Consider the following 12,730-nt stretch of genomic DNA (forward strand, 5'->3'; position numbering starts at 1 on the left):
TAAGGTCTACCTATATTGAAATGTGTATACAGTTGCATTTGTTTGTTTTCTCTTTCCTTTTCACTCAATAATTGTTTTCAATTGCCACTGCTTGTGAGTCACCCACACATAGATCAATTCAGTATATGCAGATATCTTTATTTGGTTTATTTAAAAAGAAGATATTTTCATGATTTTTATTTTACTGAGAACAAGGTGTTCTGAGAACCAGAAAGTAAAACTATGTGACAGGCAGTGAAACTAGGCAAGCTGATAGAAATGCAAAAAAGTAAACAGCACAAATGGTGAAGAGTTATTTGGGTTTTTGTGTTTGTTTTTAATGCCTTTCCATTTTAATTATACATCATATCAAATCCCTGATCTTAATAGCATCATTGTGCAGGAATTTAACTCCAGATCTGAATTTGGCTACTCAGAATTCTACTTAAATTCTAAGATGTTTTCACTGTCACAGGCAGAGAAATTTCCTAATCTATTATTTTTATATTGACAATATACTACTACATAAAAGTTCATTGCATACCGAGTTTTCCACAGGAGGCATATTCTAGCACTGCCATCATACAAACTACATACACTTAATTCTAAATACTTATTTTTGAGCATGTTATGAAACACAAAGAGGAAGGATAATACTGAGTTTAAAAAACACAAACCTGGAAGTTGAGAGAGATCTGACTGATAGCCCTGGACTTGTTACCATCTTCCTGGAAGACCATTGGAAAGTCATTTATATTCTTTGTCCTTCAGTCTTCTCATCTGTAAAATTGAGGCAACAGTGACTCTCAGTGACCCTAGGAGGTTTAAGTCATCAATATTTGCAAAGCATTTTGAGATTTCCAGGCAGGAGAAGTTATATTAATGCAAATTATTGTTATGAATCATAAGACCAATAGGTCATGGAAACCGAAGAACAATTACTTTAAAAATATAAAGTCTCCAAAAGTTAAAACTCTGAATTTTTCAATGTGAAATCTGCCACTGAGGAAATCCCAACTTTGTTCTATTGCCATTTGGGCTTACTTAGACATTTAGGTATTAAAGCTACAACAGAGACTATTTCCTTTCTTCTGGTGACCGCTTACCATCATTCTTCTTCGTTAACAGTCAGTCCTTTGTCCCATCTTCACTCTCAACAATCAGTGTAGGCTAATGTCTTAACTCCAGTTACAAAGGTAAGAAGAGTGCCACTTTCTAAGTATAGCTCTAACCCTAACAGTAATAGTGGGTGGGAAAGGGTGGAGAAAAGCAGTAGAAGGGTATGCATGTTAGAAAAGTAGCTTCACCAATAACTGTAAAGATGATTCATTTTATGAATTTAAATCTATTTTACAGATGGCATCAGGTGGAGTCTGCATGGACTAAGCACAGACGATGTCATTAAATTGGTGCCTGTCTAAATGTTTGAGTCCTGAATCTGTGCTGCAGTTTGATTTCTGAAGTGGGGTGGGGGGGAAGGGAAACAATAATGTTCTAACTGATAACATAGCTTATTTGATTGAGTTCTCACAGCAGGCCTAAAATATGACTTTGCCTGTCCTCTGTTGCACACCTCCCTCATGTCTGTTGTGGGAGGGAAGAGTACCATAAAGGCCTGTGGCAAGAGCACTGCAAAGTCTTCTCTGGCACAGATTACAAGAGAAGAATTATATTCAAGGCTACGCACAGTTTGGTGAGTTTATATTGGAAAAAAAATAAGAAAATAAGGCTCTGCTTCATAGCCTTTATTTCAATGTCTGACATTCCTGAAGAAGGCCTGTAGCATTCCGATAGCATTGGAAGCTACTTTGTTTTAGGAAGAGACATGCTTGGTTTGAGCTAGATTTTGCTTTCAACCTTGTGTAAAGGAAGACACATTGGTGTGCCAGCCCAAGAGCAGTGCAGAGAACAGGTCATGCCTCAGAGAGTACAATTCCCGTTCTGCTCCCCCATGGATCTGGGAGGAGGAGGAATAATTTGCTATTGGTCCATATCTGTAACAAGTTACTACAGCTGCTATGCCTCAATGCTGGCTGGTGCACCAAGAAATCGGAGCCATGCCCATCGCCCCTGTTGGAATGGAGTAGCAGGCACGTAAAACCTGCTTACCCTTGCACACCTATGTCTCTGTGGGAGGGAGAACACACACTGCCTCATAATCAACCCTTTAGGAATACAGTAAAAAACTAAGGAATATTTTCCTTCACCCCAAAAATAATACTGTTCTTGATGTCAAAGAAAATTCACTCCCATACAATATGGTTGCCAAAACTGGTCCATGACTAATAGCGATCTGGGGAGCAAGCATTTTTTGGTAATCTGTGCGTTGTTGTATGATCACATTGATCTAACCTTTCCTCCCTGTTTCCATCTTAAGAATTCATTAAAAGACAACTAAAAAAATTATTTAATCTTTTTCTAATATTACTTTCACACATAAGCAATCAGAGTTGCCTGGGGATGTAATGGAAGGCAGTTTGAACTATCAAGAATGGGAGGGTAGGGGTAAAAAAACAACAACCCACTCTGTTCTTGTAAGACATGGTCTATGCTAATGCCAAGCCCGCCCTCCCCTCCCCCAGAGACACTGTCCACGTGAAGTAGGAAAATGAGAATGCCAGTCACAACAGTTGAAAGCAAAGCAATTTCCTCATGAAACACATGGACAAAACTTGAAGACTCACACTATCATGCAGTGGAGCTTCCATTATCTGAACTCTGGTTAAATTAAATTCCGTTTTTGGAAGGTTGGATGTGTCACTCAAAGTTTAACTCCTGTCTAATTTATTTAATGCAATTCTAAGATGCACATTACAGTATACAAGCACCATTTTCTTTGGTGAAAACTTTCACATTTCCAATATATCTGGATTGTAGAGAAGAGCTTTGCTAGCAGTAAACATTGAAATAGTTGAGATGTAGTTCCCAGAAAACTGCCACGGTTTAAGTATAGCTTTTACTCTTCTCCACAGTAACTGTGGGTAGGAAAGATAGAGAAGAGCAGGAGGCATACAACAAATCATACACTCCAATGGCTTCTCTCTATGCCTATAATGGCAGTAAAGTCAAGGTTACCAGGGACAATTCACAAACGGGTAAGAACAAAACTTGACTTTCAGATTGCAGGTTGCTGACCTACAAGTTAGAAAAATAGCTGTCTTGCTTATAGGCTGAGACTATTTCACGGAGAGTCATTGAGGACCAAACAGTTATCCCCAAAATGACATTTTCTCAGTCAGTTCCTAAAGGACCAACTTTACAATGTCAAAACAATATGCATTTATTTGGTCAGATAACTAATTAAAGTGCAACAGAAATTGCACTGCTAGAATTCCTGGGGAAACTACCCCTAAAATCATATCGTGACATAAGTGTCAGAACATGTTATACAAGAAGTTAATGATGATCTTCCATGAGCTATCATCCCTTTACCCAGATACATTTGAAGTGGCTACAAGAGAAATAAGAGCCAAATACTTCTATAGAGCTAAATGCTCCAGGGCTCTATTCCCTTATCATGCATTGGTGTAGTTCATCACACTTGTATGAAATAATTAGAATATAAGTCCTGCTTTAATGCATTGTATCAGTACCATATCATGTGGAGCAAATAGGACAGTGCTAATGGAATGCGTTAGAAACAATGAAAATGCTATCAAATATTAATAAGATATTTCTACAAGATCATTATACCCATGCACATTTCTGCTCTCTTGAGAGACTGAAATATTGGCAAATTTCCTTTCATGAACCTCTCCCCATACACGTGCTAGAGGTTTTCAGGTCATCATTCCTACACAGGGAAAATACAATATTTGCCTATGTGTATTAATGAGGACACTTTAATCCAGCCCTTGGCCATGCAAAAAAAAAAAAAAAATACATACCTGCACTTACATCTACTGAAGCGGTTTCTGATTAAATCAGGCCATGAATGTGTAATTTACCAATATAAACAGTATATCAGGGTATGTCTACACTGGCAGGGCTGGCTCTATTCACCAGCAAAGCAAGCAGGTGCTTGAGGCGGCACATTTGCAGGGGCGGCATTCGGGCCATCCTTTTTTGTTTTTTTGTTTGTTTGGGGGCTGGGCACTGATCGGGGGAAAGGGGGGAAACCCAGAGCTGGGGCAGCAGGGGGTGTGGGTGTGGGGGGAAGAGCCCAGGACTGGGGCAGCAGGGGGCAGCCACAAATTTTTTTGCTTGGGGCAGCAAAAAACCTAGAGCCAGCCCTATACACTGGCAAGTTTCTGCACCACAAGTTATACCACTTTTATTAAAAGGCTGGAATTAAACCACTGTTGCATGTCCACACTGTGCTCCTTGTGATGCTGAAGCTCATCCACATTAGCAGCTCTTGCAACGGCAAAGACAGCAGTGCATTATGGTAGCTGTCCCACTGTGCAACTGACCGCAGGGTGCTTTGGGAAGGGTTTGCAATGCTTCATGGGGCAGGCACAGCATCACATGATGCAGGTTTCCCAATCCCATTGTTCCATGGGCATCCTACTACACTGCCAGCTGCTTTTCAACTGAAGTGAGGCTGGGGAGTGTGTGTGTGTGTATGGAGGGGGGGAGAGAGAGACAGTGTGTTTTGGGGGACAGAGAGTGTGTCAGCAGGCTGTCTTGTAAGTTCAGACAGCGATAGGAAGCAACCAGTCCTGAGGCAGGGGAAGGGGGAAACCCTGACATCAGCCCCCACTTCCCTCGCCAGCTCTCTGCCCAGCTCTCTCTCTCTCTCACAAACACACACACACACACACACACCTGCCTCTGTGTTCAACAGCACGAGCATTCCACATTAATAGTTTGCTTTGTGTCCCTGGCGCAGATCAGCACAGCACGCAAGGGCTGCCAGAAACAGTGTTCTGAAAAGGGAGGGGCACACATCTCCAGGGCAGCCGAGTTCAAAACAATGAGCAGAGCCTCACTTGAGGCATTATGGGACAGCTCCAGAGGCCAATCACAGCGCAGAAAGCAATCAAGTGTCTACACTGTCAATAGAGCACTGGAGCCTCTGCGCAAATAGCCTTACAACTCTCATCGAGGTGGGTTTTCTGCAGCGCTGCAACTGAGGAGTTTCTACACACAAAGTGGCTTGGCAGTGTGTACACGTCTGCAGTTTGAGCGCTAAAAGCTGCTTTACTGCGCAGAAACTTGCCAGTGTAAACAAGCCCTCAGTTGCTGAAAGTTTTACACTCAGTGCAAAATTCAAGGCTTTTAGATAATAAATACCCTGTCTGTCATAGATGAGTGGTTACAGATAATTATTAGTCACAGATTCAAAGTATCCACTATCCAGTGCTAATCCTGAATACCTAGGACTTTGGGCCTTCTTTCTGTAGATCTATGGGAGCTTTCAGAAAATGTGCCCAGTAAGAAATCACATCTTTAAAAGCCTCATGAGTCTTGGAAGAGATTAATTAAACTCAGTGGGGAAGAAAGGGGGGGGGGTAGACTAGGACTGACAGAAAAAAGTAAATACTAATAGGAGATCCATAAATTAAATAATTCTTTATTTTAAAATAGTGAACTTCAGTTAACAGAAAAACAAAACTGGTTCACACAGATAAGCTTGAGTTGTGTTATTTAAGGTGCTTCCAGCTCTCTGTTTTTTTGGGTTTTTTTAAAGTCAGTTTGGCAATAATGTAATTGATCCCTTGTCTGGCCTTTCAGGCAGTCAGCTCCTTGTCAAGGAAGTGAGGGCTGCAATGTACTGCTAGTGTGCCAGGGGATACATGCTCAGAGCTTTCCTTTTCACTGAATTGTAGCCTGTCATCTTGAGCTGACATTAGACATCACTCAACATGGTTATACCCAAACAGCTAGTGCACAATACCAGGGTGTGTAGCAGTTTGTCACTGGGCTTGATTCAGTCCTAGGTAATACCAGTGTCTACCAGCATAACACAGGGCAGACTGCTTAACCATTCCTCTACTGATGAAAAGCCGACCTGAAGGGGGATTGCAATAGAGTAATAAGAACTGAGCAAGTACTGCAAAAAAAGTTTCAATTTTGATGTTAATGTGTGTTTGATTCAGTTGTCCTCATGCCCCATTGTGTGTTTGCTTTCCTTGAACAGGCAAGTTGCCAAGATTTAGGCCATGTCTACACTAGAGACTTTACAGTGGCACTGCTGTAGTGCTGCAGCTGCATCGCGGTAAGATCTCCCATGTAGCCACTCCTGTTGACATAATTAAACCATCCCCAACGAGCAACAGTAGCTATGTCAGCAAGACAGCGTTTTCCGCCAACATAGCACTATTCACACCAGTGCTTCTGTTGGTGTAACTTGTTGCTCAGGGGTGGGTTGTTGTTTTTTTTCAGTTGCTTATGGGAACCAAATCTTTAGTGCATACTGTCAGATATTCACACCAAAAGTGGTGTATTTTACAGAGTATAGGCCACTGCTTGACACATCACTGGGATAATAGTTCCCCAAAATACCTTGGTATAGAGGAAATTACAAAGGGCAGACAAGGTCTGACAGTAGTAGAGTATTGAGAATTGTGCCTTTAGGGGCTGAGCTTCCCAGACAAGTCTGGGAAGGGTATTGTTAAGCTCTTGTTATGCAAGACACTGAACAAAGAAGATCTCTGGCAAGCATATTAAGCACTGAGTGATTGCTAAACACCAGGAGTGAAAAGGGACTAAGAAAAGGCCCGGAGTGAAAGAACTGAGTAGTTAAAAGCCCCACCAGAATGATTCTCTTGAAATATGAAACATAGCTGGAGAAGGTTTAAACAGTGCTTCACTCTGTATCTGCAAGCAATGGGTGCCAGCAAAAAGGAAGACAGTTGAAGGTAGCTTTATTTCTGACCATAGCTGGTTCTGAAGCACTTGATATGTTTAATGGGTTTCAGTTAACTCAGACAGAGGAGGCTAACTCTGAAACTATTACAGAAATTTGAGCAGTATTGCACTCCACACAAAAATGAAACATGAAAGATGTTTCTTAAACAGAGTACAAAAATAAGGTGAAGTCAACTGTCTGAAATGGGCCACTCTCATTACCACTTCAAAAGTTATTTTTCCTCCTTTGGTATCCTGTTGTTAATTGAATTGTCTTGTTAGACTGACCTCACATTTGGTAAGGCAACTCACATCTTTCATGTGTTTATACCTGCTCCTGTATTTTCCACTCCATGCATCTGATGAAGTGGGTTCTGTTGTAGGAGCAGCAGTGATCTGTATGCTCTGCAGGCTATGCTATGTATAACCTGTATGCTCAAAAGGTCTGTTATATCCCCCCCTTTTGTCTCCTCTCCCTCTCTGAATACCTGTGAAGTGGCTTTCCCCCTCCCGCTCCCTCCTGGAATGATTGTGGAATGAATGGGCTGCTTGAACAGCTGGAAGATCAGAAGAGCTTCCAGGTAAACAAGGTGTCTGGAACTCTAATTAGGCAGCGATCACAAGCCCAATGCATGGACACTGCATGGACACTTCCCTAGATGGAGTGTGACCAACCAGATGCAGCCAAGTCATCCCTAGTCGCAGGCCATGAGGAACAGGTCTTTAAAAGGGGAAGGGGCCATATGCTCAGGAGTGCACTCGCAAGCAAACAAACTTGTGTCGGAGAGAAGGCTTTGGATTCTTCAACCATGGGATGGTGTTCTAAGAAGGAGGAGTGCTAGGCAGAGATGGGCTCCACCTAATGAAGAGAGGGAAGATCATCTTCGCCAGCAGGCTGGCTAACTTAGTGAGGAGGGCTTTAAACTAGGTTCACCAGGGGAAGGAGACCAAAGCCCTGAGGTAAGTGGGGAAATGGGATCCTGGGAGGAAGCACAAGCAGGAAAGCGCAAGAGGGGAGGACTCCTGTCTCATACTGAGAAAGAGGGACGATTGATGAGTTATCTTAAGTGCCTATACACAGATGCAAGAATCCTGGGAAACAAGCAGGGAGAACTGGAAGTCCTGGCACAATCAGGGAACTATGATGCGATTGGAATAACAGAGACTTGGTGGGATAACTCACATGACTGGAGTACTATCATGGATGGATATAAACTGTTCAGGAAGGACAGGCAGGGCAGAAAAGGTGGGAGAGTTGCATTGTATGTAAGAGAGGAGTATGATTGCTCAGAGCTCCGGTATGAGACTGCAGAAAAACCTGAGAGTCTCTGGATAAAGTTGAGAAGTGTGAGCAACAAGGGTGATGTCGTGGTCGGAGTCTGCTACAGACCACCAGACCAGGGGGATGAAGTGGACGAGGCTTTCTTCTGGCAACTAGCAGAAGTTGCTAGATCTCAGGCCCCGGTTCTCATGATAGACTTTAATCACCCTGATATCTGCTGGGAGAGCAATACAGTGGTGCACAGACAATCCAGGAAGTTTTTGGAAAGTGTAGGGGACAATTTCCTGGTGCAAGTGCTAGAGGAACCAACTAGGGGCAGAGCTTTTCTTGACCTGCTGCTCACAAACAGGGAAGAATTAGTAGGGGAAGCAAAAGTGGATGGGAACCTGGGAGGCAGTGACCATGAGATGGTCGAGTTCAGGATCCTGACACAAGGAAGAAAGGAGAGCAGCAGAATACGGACCCTGGACTTCAGAAAAGCAGACTTTGACTCCCTCAGGGAACAGATGGGCAGGATCCCCTGGGAGAATAACATGAAGGGCAAAGGAGTCCAGGAGAGCTGGCTGTATTTTAAAGAATCCTGATTGCGGTTGCAGGAACAAACCATCCCGATGTGTAGAAAGAATAGTAAATATGGCAGGCGATCAGCTTGGCTTAACAGTGAAATCCTTGCTGATGTTAAACACAAAAAAGAAGCTTACAAGAAGTGGAAGATTGGACAAATGACCAGGGAGAAGTATAAAAATATTGCTCAGGCATGCAGGAGTGAAATCAGGAAGGCCAAATCACACTTGGAGTTGCAGCTAGCAAGAGATGTTAAGAGTAACAAGAAGGGTTTCTTCAGGTTTGTTAGCAACAAGAAGAAAGTCAAGGAAAGTGTGGGCCCCTTACTGAATGAGGGAGGCAACCTAGTGACCGAGGATGTGGAAAAAGCTAATTTACTCAATGCTTTTTTTGCCTCTGTCTTCACGAACAAGGTCAGCTCCCAGACTGCTGCACTGGGCAGCACAATATGGGGAGAAGGTGATCAGCCCTCTGTGGAGAAAGAAGTGGTTCGGGACTATTTAGAAAAATTGGACGTGCACAAGTCCATGGGGCTGGATGCGTTGCATCCGAGGGTGCTAAAGGAGTTGGCGGATGAGATTGCAGAGCCATTAGCCATTATTTTTGAAAACTCATGGCAATCGGGGGAGGTCCTGGATGACTGGGAAAAGGCTAATGTAGTGCCCATCTTTAAAAAAGGGAAGAAGGAGGATCCAGGGAACTACAGGCCAGTCAGCCTCACCTCAGTCCCTGGAAAAATCATGGAGCAGGTCCTCAAGGAATCAATTATGAAATACTTAGAGGAGAGGAAAGTGATCAGGAACAGTCAGCATGGATTCACCAAGGGTAAGTCGTGTCTGACTAACCTAATTGCCTTCTATGATGAGATAACTGGCTCTGTGGATGAGGGGAAAGCAGTGGATGTGTTATTCCTTGACTTTAGCAAAGCTTTTGATACGGTCTCCCACAGTATTCTGGCTGCCAAGTTAAAGAAGTATGGGCTTGATGAGTGGACTGTAAGGTGGATAGAAAGCTGGCTAGATCGTCGGGTTCAACGGGTGGTGATCAATTGCTCCATGTCTAGTTGGCAGCTGGTATCAAGCGGAGTCCCCAAGGATCGGTCCTGGGGCCGGTTTTGTTCAATATCATCATTAATGATCTGGAGGATGGCGTGGACTGCACTCTCAGCAAGTTTGCATATGACACTAAACTGGGAGGAGTGATAGATACGCTGGAGGGTAGGGATAGGATACAGAGGGACCTAGTCAAATTAGAGGATTGGGCCAAAAAAACCCTGATGAGGTTCAACAAGGACAAGTGCAGAGTCCTGCACTTAGGACGGAAGAATCCCATGCACTGCTACAGACTAGGGACCGAATGGCTAGGAAGCAGTTCTGCAGGAAAGGACCTAGGGGTCACAGTGGACGAGAAGCTGGATATGAGTCAACAGTGTGCTCTTGTTGCCAAGAAGGCTAACGGCATTTTGGGCTGTATAAGTAGGGGCATTGCCAGCAGATCGAGGAATGTGATCGTTCCCCTTTATTCGACATTGGTAAGGCCTCATCTGGAGTACTGTGTCCAGTTTTGGGCCCCACACTACAAGAAGGATGTGGAAAAATTGGAAAGAGTCCAGCGGAGGGCAACAAAAATGATTAGGGGGCTGGAGCACATGACTTATGAGGAGAGCTGAGGGAACTGGGATTGTTTAGTCTCCAGAAGAGAAGAATGAGAGGGGATTTGATAGCAGCCTTCAACTACCTGAAGGGGGTTCCAAAGAGGATGGAACTCGGCTGTTCTCAGTGGTGGCAGATGACAGAACAAGGAGCAATGGTCTCAAGTTGCAGTGGGGGAGGTCTAGGTTGGATATTAGGAAACACTATTTCACTAGGAGGGTGGTGAAGCACTGGAATGCGTTACCTAGGGAGGTGGTCGAGTCTCCTTCCTTGGAGGTTTTTAAGGCCCGGCTTGACAAAGCCCTGGCTAGGATGATTTAGTTGGGAATTGGTCCTGCTTTGAGCAGGGGGTTGGACTAGATGACCTCCTGAGGTCCCTTCCAACCCTGATATTCTATGATTCTATGAAGCTTGTACCTCCTGTGAAGGTCCTTCACCCGGACCACCTGGCCAGTGGTTCGCCGCGTTGCATTCCATCGTGCCTCGGGAAGACTTATCTTCATCGCACCATCCATCGCTGCGCTGTGGAGCACTTATCTTGAAGGATCCTGTGCCGTACCTGTCCTGAGAGCGTGAGTATGCGAGTGTGAGTGTGACCCTCCCTCCCCACTTCTTTTGGGTTAGCTATCATTATAATAAATGTGCTGCTTTCTGCCAAACACTGGTGGGTCATTAGTCCTCCCTAAGCTTACTAACTGGCCCAATTTCTGGTAACAGGTTCTAACCCACGAAAGCTTATGCCCAAATAAATGTGTTAGTCTCTAAGGTGCCACAAGGACTCCTTGTTGTTTTTGCTGATACAGACTAAAACGGCTACCACTCTGAAACATATTAGACTTTGTAACTGATCTAAGGCTGAGGAGTCTTCTGATTTTGGGGTGAGGAGCTGAGACACTGATAAGAGACCAGAACATGATTGGCATCTGGAACAAAAACAGAGAGAGACAGACAGACAGACAGACAGACACTACAGGAAGAACTAGAATTAACCTTTTACAAAATAATTAGAATTTGCCAAGCAGAGTAAGTCACCCTGTCCAGAATCAAGTTTATGAAGGGTAGACAGTGCTCTAATGCTGCAGACATGATAAAGAATCCAAATTACTACAGGAAAAGAGAGCTGAGGCACAAAGGTATGTGGAGCTCAAAATTGGAATCCAGTCAAAACAGCACATGGAGCTGCACAGGCTGTGGCAACCAACACAAAGCAAGACAATGCCTAGTATATGGGAAAAGGTGCAAGAAATGCAATGGATTATACCACTCAGAGGAGTAATGGAAAATATTGCAAGAGAAGATAAATGGATGATCAGCTGGAACGTAAATGGATATTTATTAATTTTATTTTGGACAATATGTACAAGCCACGGCGGTGCCAGAATCAGTGTTTTTAACACAAAAGGGAAAAACACAGGTAATGAAAGTAAACAGGTGAAACTCAGAGCTTACAGTAATGAGCTTGTCCTCACTAAAGGTGTATGTAAACTAGGAAAAAGCGCACCTATTATTGGGTTAGAAAATATGTCAAGTCCTTGGTCTCATCAAGAGGGTGCACTTTTTGAAGGAACTTTGGACCAAAACAATTGAGGAAGAATTTGAGGACATCTTCCAGGGAATAGGGACGCTCTCAACAGAGTATACAATAGAGCTGAAAGAGTGCAACTACGCCACAATTTACTTTGCTAGGAAAGTTCCTTTGACCCTAAGGTAGAGGCTAAAAGAGGAGCTGCATAGGTTCATTGCTCTGAGAATCACAGTAAGTAGAAAAACCAACAGAGTGGGTACATGCATTGGTCATTGTAGAATCAATGAAGACTCAACCCTTCACTTATATAGAGACCCAAAAGAATTAAATAAATATGTTAAAAGGGAATATTTTCCCACTACCTACAAGAGGAGAAATTTTTGGGGAGATGCCTGAGGCCAAATATTTTTCTATACTTCATGCATCAGCAGGGTTCTGGCAGGTGCCCTTAGAAAAACAGAGAACGCGTTTGTACCTGCTCAACACTTCCTTTTGAAGACACTGTTTTGGGCTTTTGATCAGGACCCAGAGTGTTTCACAGGAAATACAATAAAATTTTAATGGCATAGAAAGTACTGATGATTACATAGATGTTTATAGCCATGGAAAAAGAACAGAAGAGCATGATCAAAGGTTCCAAGCACCCTTAGAATGAACTAGAACTGCTAAAGTTAAACAAAAAAAATGTAAAATCAGTGCAATGGAAATAACATGCAGGCAAAAGGGGGTACAGGTAGATGATAGTAAGTCTGAAACCATTACCAACATAACTGCCTCAGTAGACATGGAAAAGGTACAAAGATTCCTTTCAATTGTGAATTATTAGAGAATTTTTTGCCTAATCCAGCTACCCAATCTAACAATCTGAGAATGTTACTATGTAACAGGGATGCACCTGTGATGCAAATCTTAACAGTTTGAGAAACTTAAGGTGTT

At 43.2% G+C, this 12,730-nt stretch overlaps 1 long non-coding RNA gene across 1 annotated transcript in view; it reads right to left on the minus strand.

The window, feature by feature from the left end:
- The window catches only part of LOC117874985, a 239,064-nt gene that overhangs the window by 110,890 nt on the left and 115,444 nt on the right, over positions 1-12,730 (minus strand). The window contains exon 4 of the long non-coding RNA XR_004645143.1: positions 657-759. This is a non-coding gene — a long non-coding RNA (uncharacterized LOC117874985). The remainder of the gene's footprint in view (positions 1-656; positions 760-12,730) is intronic.

This window comes from Trachemys scripta, chromosome 3, assembly GCF_013100865.1.
Source record: "Trachemys scripta elegans isolate TJP31775 chromosome 3, CAS_Tse_1.0, whole genome shotgun sequence".
Lineage (NCBI taxonomy): Eukaryota > Metazoa > Chordata > Testudines > Emydidae > Trachemys > Trachemys scripta.